We start from the raw sequence: 15,978 nt of genomic DNA, 5'->3' as shown, positions 1-15,978 counted from the left end.
GATAGCTGCTTCCTTTCTGTTGTCAATGCCTACATAGAGTGTTGAGAAGATGAAACTGGAGGAGCGGGTATTAGAGGATTGATGAAGGAGAGAGAAGCATTAAGTCGACATTTATTGGGACAGGGTGATGGGTGAATTAGGAAAATATGTTATCATTGGGAGTTTCATGAAAGGAGCTACTTGAGGTGCATGGTCTTAAAGTATACTTAGAATGCCTACTGTTGGGCAAAGCCATTTTTGGGGAGATGTGAGCAAACACCTACTCATGCCAGATTGGAAACACATGACCTACCAAAGGAAGGGTAACCCAAAATCCAGTTGGGTGAACCAGTAGTTTTATTGGGTTTTCTTACAGGAATATAGGTAAAGAGTCATTTATAGGAGCAGAAAGAACTAAAAGACAGGCATCACCAAATCTTGTTCCAGTGTGGATATCAGATAACCAAAGGTGGAAACCTGGAATTCACTATGCAACTTGCAGGAGGCACAGCAGGCTAGAAACTGTCTTCTTTGGGCAGCTCAGGTGGCCTGAGCTTCTCACGGGTAGTTCTGCTAATCTCTGTTGGTCTGGTCTTTTTCTTCTATGTGGCTCAGTTTCTCTGAATCTGTCTTCTAGCGGTACTTGCTGCTTCTATAGGCACACAGAAGGAGGCCTATTATTGACTCTGATTAGTTTCAGGGAATTCCTGAAACCTTGGAGATGTTTATTTCCAAATCTTATGGAGCTTCCTTAGAGGATGGAATGTTTCATCTCTTTTAATGACAACCTGTGACTTATGAGCTTCCTTGAAGGATGGAAAAACCACATTTCTGCAACATCTGCCTGTTTTACTTTAGCAACCTTTGACTTCATGAGCGAAGGTTCGGAGTAAGAAAACATTTGCGTTTAACCAGGGATGATGCTTGAGATGGCTGTATAATGAAATCACTTGCCACATCTTCTGGGGAGAAGAGAGACCAGTGCACTGAAAGCAGAAACTGGCAAGAGATGAGATAATGCTCTTGGCAGAACCAGTGTCCTGACAAAGCTTTGGGAAGGACCTTCTTCTGCCCCAGAGTGCTGCCTCTGAGTAGTGTGAGCTTCATTGACCCTCTGTATCTGTTTCAAGCGGTGCTCCATCCACTGGAAGTAAAATACCTGAAGGAAAATCCCATGCTCTAACTCACCACATGGTACTGTAAGAGCTTAGCAGATATCACAAGTAAGATGTGTTGATGAAGGATCATAAGTTCCAAAAGGCCCAGAGCAATAGGACTTTAGACTATGGAAAAGATTGAGAAGTAATGTAAGCATGTAGAGTCTTTGAGGATATAATTAATTTTGCTTAGGGTCTAGTCATTCATAATTTTCAAAATGCCCCTAGCAAAATGTTTGCAGGGCTGAAGATGATTGTTATAAATACTTTGCTTATAATTAGTTACTGAAATAATCCTTATAAATACCTTTGAGCCCTGTATTAAATTTGCAATAGTTGGCATGTGCATAATGTTTCAGAGAGTGAATAAATGACCCACATACTCACAAAATTCATTTTGCCCAATACGGTCACAGTCAATAGTTTTAAATTAACATAGATAATTGTCACCTATTAACTAAAGGGCCCCATGTTCCTTGGCTAAAATATCAAAGGAAATATAATTCCAACCAGACTTTGGAGATATGTGATACATTCAACACTGCATGCTTTTATCATAGACTTTTCATTGAGTGTGGTACTCCATATATGTTAGACCAGCACTTAAGGGGCCAGAACAAAAGGGTTCTAAATTCAAGGTAGGTCTGAGTTTTGCAGCAAAACTAGTTACAATAGAACAAAATAAAGGTAGCCTAAGCAAAAGAGGCATGCCACATAAATTTTTCGAAGTATACATTTTGTATTGTTTCATGACTTTATTGCTTATTGGAGACTCATAAGGAATCAAATAAGTGTCTTAGTATTTGCTTATACTTTAAAGCTAGACTCCTCTTTTATTCTCTTCCATAATGAATACCTTTCTGTGCTTTCCATTGTTGAAGGCGTTTATGGTTTGCAGTTACTTTATGAAACAAGGCATTCTAAACTCAATCTTATATGATTTACATCTCCCCATCTGCAGCCTTCTCTCTGACATTGAAGTATTTTTCTAAGCTGACAGTATTGAGGCTTTCTGTTAAACAACTTTGGTATTTAAAACTTAAATTTTATTATGATCTTTATTGATTTTGATAAAATAACAATTATTTTCCAATCAAGACAGACCTGTTTTCACTTTCCTCTGATGGTCCAAACAAGTGAAAGGAAGCAAAAGCAAATGTGTTTTCTCTAATTTAAATTTTCAGTTTGCAATTATCTGCACAATTTATTGAGAACTTCTCTCCATTCTATGGCAGTGACTTCACCAATTATCATGAGCCTGAACATCATCTGTCAGAAGCAAGCAGATGGAAGACGTTTCACTCATTGCTCACAGCTTTCTGTTTATTATTATACTAAGCACAGAATGCAAGAGATCTAAATGTAGCACATCATGAAAATATTATCCTCTGTAAATACAATGATTTGGATTTGTTCCTATTCGGAGGACATGCAGGAAATGCTTGAGGATATTGTACCCTGATTTCTTTCAGTCTGCAAGAGCGGGACCCCTCCCCCACTTATGGATTGATACAAGTAGTCAAATCACTCCCAAATCTTCAGGAAATGAAAGGCTAGATCACTAATCACCGCATGCACACTTCACTTTAATATTTCATTCAGCTTTGATAGAAGATTATAATGGAAGATATTATGAAAGGGCACCACTACAATTGTACTCAGTGGGCCATGTGTAATATTTGAAAGTACATCATCTCTGTGGGTACTTTGCAAGTTGCAGTTGTTAGATGAAGAATAAATGTTAAACTAGATTCTTTTGGCCATCCAATCAAATACATTTATTATGTGCCCTCTGTGTGCAAAGAACTGTATTAAGCACATAGTTTGGACCCTGCCATTATTCTTAAACTATGCTCCTGGTGTGTGTTAAGCAGGGCAGAATGTGTCTTCCTAATAAAATAAAATAAAAGCATTTTCCACCAGTTTCTAGAAAACAGTTGAATGCTCAGAATTTTATGTTTTATTTTTTCCTGCTCATTTTTCTTACATTTTTGGTGCCTGTTACTGTTTGTTAATATTTGTAGTTCATAAAAAGAAGCTATTAAATTATTTAAGCAACTGGATTAAATTTATGATTTATTTGGGTTTAATACATTTTAATTTTATATTGTATTATCATCAAGGAAATGTGAATACCAATGTACCTTAAATTAAGATGCCTTGGAAATGACTATATAATTCCTTCAAGCTGCTAAAATTTAGCAGTTTAGACAGTTGCTTAAGATATAAATATCTAAAATATAATTCATATCCTTTAAAAGAATTAATGCATCATTATAAGGAGTTAAAGCATGGGAATCCCCAGGAAGCTTGATGTATTTCTTTTTACTTACATTCTTCATTTTCTATATGTTTGAGGTAAACTGTTTTTCTTGTTCTCTAATTCCAGTCGTTTTCTACAACTCCTTCAGATCATCTGTAGACATATTCTATGCATAACATGCAATAAACTTGTTTGATGTTATCAGACAGCATTGGCTCAGTATTTCAAAGCCATAGTAAACCCTGATCACATACTTTGTGTCAGATACTGTATTATTATACACTCCATGCATCTTTCAGACTTCATAGTATCTCTATGGAAAGTGCTCTTTATTACCTTTTTTTCAGAGGAGGAAATTGAGACACAAGATTAAGTAAACTTAAACCTGTTTACATGGCCAATTAATGATAGCCAGAGATGTAAAACTAGGCAATTTGGCTACAGAATGTGGATTCTTGGCTATTAGGCTATACTAACATCATTATGACTGTCATTATAATTAATTATGATTATTGGCTCAAGAGTGTTGCTTATTTAGTTCACCTTTCATTGAAACTATTACCCTAAACTAAACTGGTAGAAACAATAAAAAATTAGTGGCTCACATAATTAAAGGAATGACAGTCGCAGTTGCTCAGGAAAGGCTGATTTATGGGTTCAGTGGTGTCACGAAGAACCCAGTTCCCTTTATTCTCTGTTCTCTGTTTTCCATGATAGATGTCAGCAGTGATAGAGGGAAGCTTTCCCTTATTCACACTCAGCAAGGAAAAAAGACCTGAGACTCACTGCTCCTTACGAAAATCTCCTGAACCATTCTGAATGATCCAACTTAAGAGCTGACTGCCCGGGAATCAATAATTATGGTCAGAAGTGAATTCTTTGGTATTACTGCAGTTCAAGGAAATATCCTGTTGGATAATGCTGGATCACATACTTCCCTGAACACACAGGGTCCTTGATGGAATTATGATAAAAGAGGAGATGGGTATTTCAAAGGCAACCTACATAGTAAACAGAATATGAAACCTATATATTTAAATGATTATATTGGGTACACCAATTAGTAGGTTACTACATACACGTATATGTAACCTTACATATTATCTAGCAATGCATCTATCTCTCTCTACATCTGTATCTATCAGTCATCTTCCTAGTTAGAATTATTTATTTAACATACAAAGACATGACACCACATAAAATTATTTTAGTGGCCAAGGGAATTGAAGTCAGGGATATTTATACTGAACTCTTCTTGTGAGGCCATCATATAAGTAGTGTTGACTATTGAAAAATCGAAAATTTATCCAAAGGATTTAATACTGCAGATGACTGGAGCACCTAGTAAAATGGAGAAAATAACATATTTCATAAAGTGATAGTTTTCAAATATTACAAACTGATGTTATCTATAGTTGTTATACAAATAATTTTCCTTGGTGTCTTTTTTTGCATTTTCTGATATGTTTAAATGAAATAAGTACTTCTCAAAGACATGGAGCTCACAAAGACTGTAGTCTGAGAAATTTCAATGGCAAGGTTGTAGTGGCAACTTGTGATACACAGGAATGAAATTCTTGTCCAAAGGAGATATACATGCTTCATGTTCTATGCTTAAAGAGAAACATCATAAGAAAAACCCACCTCTGGATTCTTATGTCAAGGCTACACCATTTACAAAGTACAGTAGCAAACATACAGGTGGAAGAATAGAGAATAAAAGATAAATGAATTCTTTGGTATTGGTGCAGTTCAGGGCATCCTAAACTGAAATCCTTGCTCACCCATCTCAATGCTAGGTTATATAGCATAGACAGTCTTGTTGAACTTAGAAATTCTGAAAGAGAAAATGGTCCTTATACACTTGTGTAGAAAGACTATTTTCCTTATGACATGTGTTTCTATATCAAATCAGTTGTGGAGATCTACCTGAATGAGCTGTAGCATTTTATAGACTTATACAACATGCAATAAAAGTGTTTGTGAATCATTGAATTTTGTTTTACCTTTTCCCACGTGTCCTAAGAATAGAAAGGCATAATGCACACATGAAATCTAGGATTTCCAAGTAGTATATAACTTTTGATAAAACAGTTGAGGACAAAAAGAAAACCACTTCGAGTACATATTTGTACATCCCTAAGTTAAAAATCAGCTTAAAGGTTAGGGGTACTTAGATTTACAGAATAATTGCAAAAGTGGTTACATTTCTATATATTTTGTACCTAGTTTTATATACTGATAAGATTTTATATTAGTATGATATATTTGTTATGCTTAATACACATTGCTTTATACAGATGTCCTTGGGTTTCTTGCATAAAATTTTAATATTATAACTGCACCATATATACAGAATTAGCTTGAAACAGTGCAGAGAATTCTCATGTACCCCTCGGTGAGTTTTCCTTATTATTGACTCCTTGCATTAGGATGGTACATTTGTCAAAATTAATGAACCATCATAGATGCAGTGCCACCAAGTACAGTCTACATTTTACTCAACTTTCTTCCTTTTTTTCTCTAATGTCCTGGTCCTATTAAGGGCCCACCCAGGATATTACCTAAGCTTTAGGACTTTGTTTCTTAGACTATTCAGGTTATTAATTACCCTGAAAGTTTGGGTGATTATTGGTCAAGTATTTTATAGGAAGTTGTTATGAATTTGAGATTACTGTTTGTTTTCTGTTATTTGGTAGACTACTTCTTTGAGTTTAGGGGGCTGATATTATAGAGATAATCCAATTCTTACTATATTAAGCCAAAATTTAAACTAGCATTTTTCTGAATAAAAATCCTATATCATTATGAACTACTTCCTACAGACTTTTCTCATGTCACTTATTGTGGTAAAAGCTTCTTGTCTTTTGATTTAATAATAATAATAATTTTTAATTTGTTTCTGTATTTTCAGAATTGCAACATTATTTTCCATTCTGTGGACCCTTCATCATCCAGTAAGACCCTGTGTGGGTTTTCCAGTGTGTCATTGCATAGGGACTATGGTTGTGTTATAAGGGATTAACATCTGGTTGTATTTTGTTTTTCTAAGGTTCCTTGATGTCAAAAATTTCACCAAAATTTTGAGAAATTTGCCTAGTAATTTATACATTAAATATTAATAATAGATATTTCTATGGATAAAAGCTGAAAATATTTATTTTTCCTTCAACAGAACTATTATTTAGATAAAATAATATACATATCAACATAATACAAAATCAGGGATTGTGGAAAATTATAAGAATAACTGAATTAGGCAAAGCTTTACACTGAGTGTAAATGGACAACACAAAACTTGATTTTGGACAGGAATATCAAAGGCTTCATGAAGGAGGAAGCACCATACTTATATCTTGAGTGACTTGAAGGATATTTGAACACACATTGCGAGATAAAAATCCCAGTTGGATGCTGGGATTTCACTTCCTCCAAGTCCTCATTTCATATCTGAAACATTGTTTATTGTTTATTATCTAGCTTTCTTTCAGTGCATAATTACCAGCCTCTATTTGTGACTTTCCTCACTTCATTCTCAATCTATGCCTTTGTTAAGGCACAATTATGCTGAGAACTGCACACCTTCCCCTTCACTTCACCAGATTGTCATCTGAAAATCAGTATTTAAACAAAACACCTGCTAACCTTCTCTCTCAATGATATTCTGCTATACTCATAGATTGGTGATAGTCTGCTATACTCCTAGATTGGTGCCTAGCTCAAATGTGTCTGAGAGACTTCATCCACTAACTGGTGGAAATAGATGCAAACACCCACAGTTGAACATTAGGCTGAGCTCAGGTAATCCTGCTGAAAGGAAGAAGGATTGTAGGAGCCAGAGGGGTCAAGGACATCATAAGAAAAGCCACAGTATTAACTGACTTGGCCTCATAGGGGCTCACAGAGACTGAATAGACAACCAAGGAGCCTGCATGGGACTTATCTAGGCACTCTCCATATATGCTACACTTGTGTAGCTTGGTCCTCTTGTAGGACTCCTAACAGTGGTAGCAGAAGCTGTTGTTATTCTTTTACTACCTTTTGAGACCCTACTCCTCATACTGGGTCACCTTGCCCAGGCTTAATACAAGGTGAGGTGCTTAGGCTTACAACAACTTGATATGCCATGTTTTGTTGACATTTATGGGAAATCTGCCTTTCCTGTACAGAAACAGAAGATGAATGGATTAGGGGGAGGGAACAGAGGGAGGATGGGGGACAGAGACTGGGAAGAGAGGGACGAGGGCAACTGTGGCCAGGATGTAAAATGAAAACAAAAACAAAAGCAAAAACCCACCTATCCAATTTATTGTATGAATTATAATATCTCAAATGACTTGGTCTATTTTTCAGTGTTGTGAATAGAACCCCAGACCTTAAACTGGGTGGTAATTCTGTAACTGAACTATACCAAGGCACTGCTCTTATAAGAAACAGCATTTCCTGCAGATCAAGTTGGATTCATATTCTCAATACCTCTGCCTATGCCTCCCAAATTCTAGCTATAGTACAGTCATGAACAACCCAAACTAACAGTTACTTAATTTTGACTAAACCATTTCTGGATTTGAATGGAGATAATATTGCAAACTGCCTACATTTAGGCACATTACCTACACTAAAACCGACTGTTTCTTATCCTAAGGCAGACAGCAGTTTCACTGACCTTAAGAGAGGTTATAAAAATTGAATGATATTGATGGCTATTCTTGGTTGTCAACTTGATTATATCTGGAATAAACTATAAATTCAAATATGGAGGATACTTGTGATCTGGATCTCGAGGCAAGAAGACAATATGCCTTTGATCCGGATTTTAACATTGGATGATGTATGTCTTTAATCCAGATCTTGAGTCTGAAAGATACACCTTTAATCTGGGCTACATCTTCTGTTGAAAGCCTTTATAAGTACAATGGAAGAAGAAAAGATTCTTCACCTGCCTGCCCTTGCCTTGTCAGCACACCCAGAAGAAAAGCTGGGACACCCAGCCTCATGGAAATTCTTGGACATTTCATTCGCAACTAGCCATTGTTGGACTGCAGCTTGTAAGCCATTCCAGTAAATTCATATATATATATATATATATATATATGTATGTATTCATACACACATACACACACACACACACACACACACACACACACACACACACACACACATATTCTATAAGTTCTGTGACTCTAGAGAACCCTGACTAATACAATGACTTGTACTAAGAATACAATTATCTCTTTGAACACTAAGGACCTGAACCTGCCAATGAAACCCTTTAATCCTACTTTCCTGAATGCTGTCAATCCTGTGGTCTATTTTTTCCCTTTCCTGTACAATCTATTATACCTCTCCCTAGCACTTCCTTAGTCCCAGCCTTCTTTCTTGAGTTGCAGTCCTGAACTGTTGGATTTAGTGTTTTTTTTTTAACTTTCCTTAGTACTCAGCACTTTTTCTAGAGTGAAATTTCTAATAGATGAAGATGAATTTTCTCTTCTGCTTTAATCAATATTTCTGCATTATGTGTTGAAATCAGAACTCCATAACACTCCCTGGGCTCTGCCATAAACTCCTGAATTATCCCTAATAAATTTCTAGCTGTACACATTCTAATTTTCTCCAAACTCTCCTTCCCATGTTACTGTTTTATTCCTAACATCCTATATTCTCTGAAGTCTTCTTGGACTCCTTGTGTGTGATATCTTGTCTACCCATGCTACAATAGGTGGCCATGTACTCATGCATTAAAAAATCATGTCTAAATGAGTTTCAAGACAGACCTGGCCACTTCTGAGTTCCAATGCAAACTTGACATGCTAATCTCCTAACACTTTAGCTGTCTATTGTTTTTACTTATGTTTGCATCCCTTCCACCAGTGTGTACATTGCTTGAGAGTATTGACCTAACATTTATGTTTTCATTCATTCTTAGATCCTAGGTATTTGATAAAGACCTGTGTGGAAGAAGTAATTCAGTAATCAAATAATGATACTTATTTCCTCACATTTCTTTTCATTTGTATGATTAGGTGAGCTCTTATTGGTTATAAGAACTCAATGCTTTGCAAGGGAGAAGTGTGTTGTCACAGATCTAGAACACTCTTGATTATCTATGAGCTAAGTGGTTTGTCTGTGCTGGTGACATCTGACACTGCCAATAGCACCAGCTCTTTGAAATTCAATGATATGTGTGTCTTTATTATCTCAAGCTGTTTTTTTTGTTGTTGTTTTTTTGTTTTTGTTTTTGTTTTTGCTTGATATTTGCTATTTTTAAACAAGGTTTCCTTCTTTGTCAAAATAGTTCGACCTGTGTTCCTGATTACTTCATATCTCAGTCATATGATCTGGAAAGAAAATTTTATGGCTGTTTTCCTCTGTGTAGACCTTAAAACGAAGATTAAATTTGGTGGAGGAATCCAGCAATGATGCCCTGTATCTTCCTAATTCAGCCTGTCACCAGGTACACTGCAATACAATTACCCATTTATTAGGAAATAAGATGAAGATAGCATAGCATGTAATTTTAATTGCCTCTGATGTTCACCATATTGCCACTTTTCACTGGCTCTCTGTGACTGCCCAGCTAGAATTTCTCTTTCATGCAAACAACAGAACTAAATTGAATTACACAAAAGAAGCTACACACTGACTCCCAGCAGTATGTTTTGACAAAACATTTTGTCTCCTTAAATGATTTCAGATGCTATAGTCAAAAAGCCTTGACTGTAAATAATGGGTTCATAAAACCTATCTTTAAAAATTTACCTGACAGTAATGCTGTGCAAATATCTGCACTTTTAGTTCACCTTCTCCACTTGTCTACATCAGGATTTTAATGGAGTGGCTGTCACAGAAGAACAGCTAAAGGCCACTGCTTGATAAGTTGCTATAAAAACACAGTGTTTAAAATGAGAATTTCCTTCATAAATTCAGCCATCATACAGGTGATGGTGGTCGTGGTTAGAAAACAAACAAACAAACACTGAAGAAACAGGTTTTCTTGGAAGATCTCAAGAAAATTCTTAGGGTTAAGTAACATTCTAAACACCAATGACTTTCAGATTCTGAGTTTTGAGTAGCTAATGCAATCCAGCAAAAGTATCTCACTTATACAAGTAACATTACATAGACTGAGTAAGTGGTATTTAGGAATGTGATGTGTGTGTATTTATGAATATGCATTTACATATGCATTTAACAATAGTTATTGCAAAAGAAGGCTATGAATTTGAAAAAGCAAGGAGAAGTATATGGGAGAGTTTGGAGAGAGGAGGATAAATGATATTATTATATTATAGTCTCAAAAGAATAAAAGAAAATTAAAAAATAAAATACCATTGTAATTTTAGTAGATACTTTTTAAAATATACCCCATATTGTAGGTCCTCTGTAGACATCTTTAACTAAGGATATCATGTGTTCTGTAAAACTACCACACTGTCTGAATTCAGCTCTACTTTATTTAATTCTGTCAAAGTCATGAAATCCATTCTCTGTGAAACGATAAAATTTTATTTCTTACTTATTTACACATTTTTTACAATATATAAATAAATTAACTGAATATACGTGGTTAGTTTATGTTTTGCTTATTTGCTCTCAAGTCTCTCTAGGTACAAACAAGACTATGATAAAATTTATGTATTTCTTTGTATGTATGTTGCAAGGTGTTGGGCACTTTAGATGGATTGCTTTATGTTAGATGATGCAGGAATTATTTATGAAGAATCTGAAAAAACTTTCCTAAAATTGCCTTCTGTCATTTAACTGAAATGCCATCTTGTTACAAGGCTATAGCAGTATGGACTAATAAACAAATGCTTTGGTGGCTTCTCTGAGTTTCTTTCTCTTGGTATGCTATGTTGGGACATTGAGTCTTACTTCTCATTGGGAACCTTTCTGTGTCTGATGGTTTCTTCTCAAATAAATACTCAAACTTCCTCTAATAACATATCTTAAGATCCTGTTTACAAGGTGAATTCCACGCCTGCTTTCATTTGGCTTAACAGTTCTGTGAAATGCACCGTAACATTGTTACCATTATCTACTTCTTAAGAACTTAAAATTACTCTTCATTTAAAAATACAGGGTACTATATTTACTATCATGATGAGACTCTGAAAATGTCCAATAGAAGCCCCAGATGCTCATGTGTTTTGTCAAGATTCAATATTCTGAATCCACTTTACTCTCTTCCTTCAAAAATGATTGTACTAACTGCTAATCACTTCAGTCTGTGTTCTTATTCAATACATCTCTTTCTCCCCCCAAAGAAATATGTTTCTTTGTAAGAATTCCCAGGATGGTGTGAAATGTGCCTTGACTGATTCTAATGACAAAATCTCCTTTCTTGGCAAACTCCTTTTGTACTGTTGGAGAACTTTTCTAGATTAACATTTTTGAGATTATTTTAATTCTCTTTTATTCTGAATAAATTAAATTCTCTGTCTTGTCCTCTCTTGCTCATTTTATTTCATCAGAGTCTATAATTTGAAAATGGGAAAGAAATTAGATTCTGATCTGCAATGAGGTGATGTTTCAGAGATGGTGGCATCCCTTGTGATATTAAGAACTCTACTAAAGAAGAAATGACCATACATTTTTCAACAGTCTATTTTATTCCATCACCTTATGGATGTGTTCCAAGTCTATATTGCTGTCACAAAACCACTTGCAAAAATGTCTTTGAGTCAGCATGTGTAAGCCCTTGAGTCCCAAGGTTGAAGCGGCATAAACGATAAAGCCCAGAAACTACTTCACTCCTTGAAATATACCATTTCTTCAATGAAAGGGAAACTTCAGAAAATATTGAATTCAACCTCACAGGGATGCTTGTTTGCCCTCTTGCTCAACAAAAATGTCACAGCAATTCTTGCCCCTAAGATCTTTCTGAGAGAGGAAGGGCCACAGAAGGATACAGCCAATACATATCTTAGGTATAATTTTTTTGAACAGGGGAGCTAAATTTGTCTACAATACCCATCCATAAGGGTAACTGAGGAGGGGTATTAAATAAATAGAAGAACCCAGTTGATTCACTCATTCACTTTCCTCTGATGTCATATTAGAGATATCAAATAATCATTTTCTGTACAACCCCTAGGTGAAAGGCAGACAAAAAATTCCCCTCTCATCTCCCCATCTCCTTTCTAGACCAAGATCTCTTTCAGAGTGTCTTCTGCTTCTATTTAGTATAGGCCAAATTGCTGCCATGGAAACAAGTCAATCAGGACCATGACATTGTACATGAGAAAAGACTTACTTTAACATGCCTTGGGCTTTAAAAAAATGTGCCATTGCTTTAAACTATGGCATTGCTATTTGTAAAATGGGAATAATAGCAATATTATTCATGGAATAGCTTTAGGAATATTATACTGACTCATAGAATAAAGTTTTGGAAGCATAAAAATGTCAATACTTGTTAAACATTAATACTAAACTTACCTAAAATGTGGCTTGCAAATATGTATGATGGAAGTGAAGAAAGGTAAGTTAATATTTCTCAGAAATCTACACACATGTGCACATACACACACACACACACACACACACACACACACACACACACAGCATTATAAGTTGTATGGCTGCAGTGGTAAAGTATTTGCCTGACATGCTGAAGTCCCTGATTTTAGTCCTCTTTACAACTAAGTAAATAAACATTAAAATAAAACATAAAATTACATTTATTAAGTTATAGCACACACATGTAAAAATGAATCATATGTATTGCATTTTCATATATATATATGTATTGGATTTCCATACAATAAACACATCCCTATAACTAATCATCCAAGTCTACAAATAGCCTATAAATGAGACCCCTCTTGTGCCAGCAGACTGGTAAGCCACAGAACACGTGGCAAAACATAGATTAATAGAAATGGGTTAATTTGAGATATAAGAGTTAGCTAGCAAGAGGCATGCCATAAACCATATGTAAATAATATTAAGCCTCTGAGTGATTATTTTATAAGCAGCTGTGGAACTGCCGGGATGGGCAGGACCAGAGACACATTCTGACTACATTTGGCACCCAGACTGGTAGCAAGAATTTCCACCAAAAACCTGAGAAAGCTTTTTTAAAAGATTCTAAAATGGATCTAAAACAAGCTTCCTAGTCCTATTTCTCAGGCAAGCTGCAGCATGCAGGCTTGAGCTACAGCATGGTGCATTCCTGCCATAGTACACAGAGGTGTCTCTAAGACATGTAGTGTACTGTATGGTGGATTTAGCCTTTACTCATGCAGAATAAAAAGGTTTGTGGGCCAGCTGCATGCTACCTGGTGGCAGCGTGGACCCCAGAGTTGGCAGGGTAAGAGTGACTCACTTGGGTACCTCCGCCATGTTGGGAAGGTGAGGTGGGCGGAATCAGCAGCCAAGGCTGTTGCTTTTCATCCTAGCAATACAGTTTAACAGTTTAAAATCTTTCTGGGTCAGAGAAGGATTATATATTCACAATAACACAGATTCAGATGGAAGAAAACTCTAAACTGTTTACAATGTATGTAAAAAAGTAATAAGCTTTGAAGAGAGAGAAAAAGGAATATATACAATTATATAAAGAAATAGTTTAAAAAATAAAGTCTTTAAAGAGACAATAAAAATAATATAAATAAAGATGGAAATCACACACAGAGTCTGGATTATATTGTCTTTAGGATTTTTAACTACAGAAAAACTTGATTGTAAAGGCTGCTGAGTTAAATATATATATTTTAAAGTTATTTTGACTTCAAAATTTATGGCTAAGGATATGTTGCTTTGGAAAGAGGTTCTGCTTTTGTTTCCACAAAAGATGAGAACCTGTGGATTGCTTCCAGGATAACATGATTTGATTAGCCAAGACCCCCTGAAAGGTCTCTGATGATACCATGGCTCAGATGATCCAATATCCAAAATCAGCTTCAAAGCAACTGGCTGAGATGATCCATCCTCACAGACTACATCCTAGATTTAAACTCTAATTCTTAATTTTCTCAGGATCTCCATAAGATTACCAGTGCCCCCAACCAGCAGGAAGTGATATGAGAAGCTACGCCCAAATTCCCCAAATATTGTTTATAAATGTCTATTTTTGTTTAAAGGTGGTTGATTATAAATATAATCTTTTTCTAAAAAGAATAGGGGGTTAGTATAGATATGATAGGATGAAAAGGTAGATTATTGAATCTACTTTTAAAGAGCAACTTGTTTGAAATGTTTTACATTGCTATGGATTTTAGTTTACTGATATAAATTTAAAGTTAATTTTGCTATACTGTATATACATTTTCACTCTTGTTTAAGGTATTATGTTTATGAAGCTCATTTAAAATTGTAATATATAATTAAAAAGTACAGATTAATAATTAGTCATCTATGATAATCAAACTTATAGTCATGTTAGTTAAGTTTTCTAGGTATACATAGTTATATTTTGATTAGGTAGGTAATCTTCAAACACTTCAAAGACCTACAGAAAATGTTGTAAGAACTTTGACTTTTCTGGACAATAAAACATGTCTGCTCCTGGCAGCACCAATTACTTCAAAGAGGATGATGGGCATCGAAGAAACTCATTATGGAATTTGCTTTCCTTATGGCAAAAGTTAACCATTTGGGTAAGAAACTGTCCTTGCCTGGACTGCTTGACAAAATGTTTTATAGACTGGATATGCAGGACCCATGGAAAAATGACCACTAAAATTTTCCAAAACAAGGCGAGATGGTCCTTCAGGTTTCTGCTTCACAGAGGAGACTGCCAGATATTCTGCAGGACACAGAGAGAAGCAACTGAGGAACTCTAGGCCTAAAGGCTGAAGATGGATGCCCCAATGTTGCAGAAAGACTTTGGTGACTGTCCAGGCAGTCAACTGTCTCTGTAATTCTAGATTTTTTTGGACGTTGCTTCTTATAATATTCTTCCTGTTTATATAGGTAATATTATAGCCTTCTGAGGTCTTTGTGTAGTTGAAGACTAGATAGTTACAATTATAATTTTCCTTGGTTATAATAAAAAGATAAATTAGACATGAAACTTTAAACTCACAAATATAGGGTACATGATAAAATACTTTCTTTAATTTTGCCAAATATAAAACTGTATTTCTTGCCTGATAACTGTTTGTTATATATAATTTTACTGTGTTAAAGCTAATACCTTCCTTTTTGATTAGATAGAAAAGGGGAAGTGCTGGGGGATGTCTTTCTGTATACTGTGAATATATGTTGTTCCCATTGGTTAATAAATAAGTGCTTTTGGCCTATGGCAAGACAGCTTAGAGGCAGGCAGGAAAGGAGAGAAACAGGAAAGAGAAAGGTGGAGTCTGGGGAAATGCCAACTTGCCACCCAAGGCACAACATGCCAGCAGACCAGTAAGCCATGGAACATGGAAAAACATAGATTAATAGAAATGGGTTAATTTAAGTTATAAGAGCTAGCTAGCAAGTGGCCTGCTGTATAACGTACTTTTTGTAAAAAATATTAAGCCTCTGAGTGATTATTTTATAAGTGGCTGTAGAACTGTGAGGACTTTTGTTTTATTTTTGCTTATAAATGTGTCACTCTGATCCTTGCCTTCATCATTTTTCTTTTCT

The sequence above is a fragment of the Peromyscus leucopus genome, chromosome 4 (assembly GCF_004664715.2).
Source record: "Peromyscus leucopus breed LL Stock chromosome 4, UCI_PerLeu_2.1, whole genome shotgun sequence".
Taxonomy (NCBI): domain Eukaryota; kingdom Metazoa; phylum Chordata; class Mammalia; order Rodentia; family Cricetidae; genus Peromyscus; species Peromyscus leucopus.
This window is presented reverse-complemented; position numbering follows the sequence as displayed.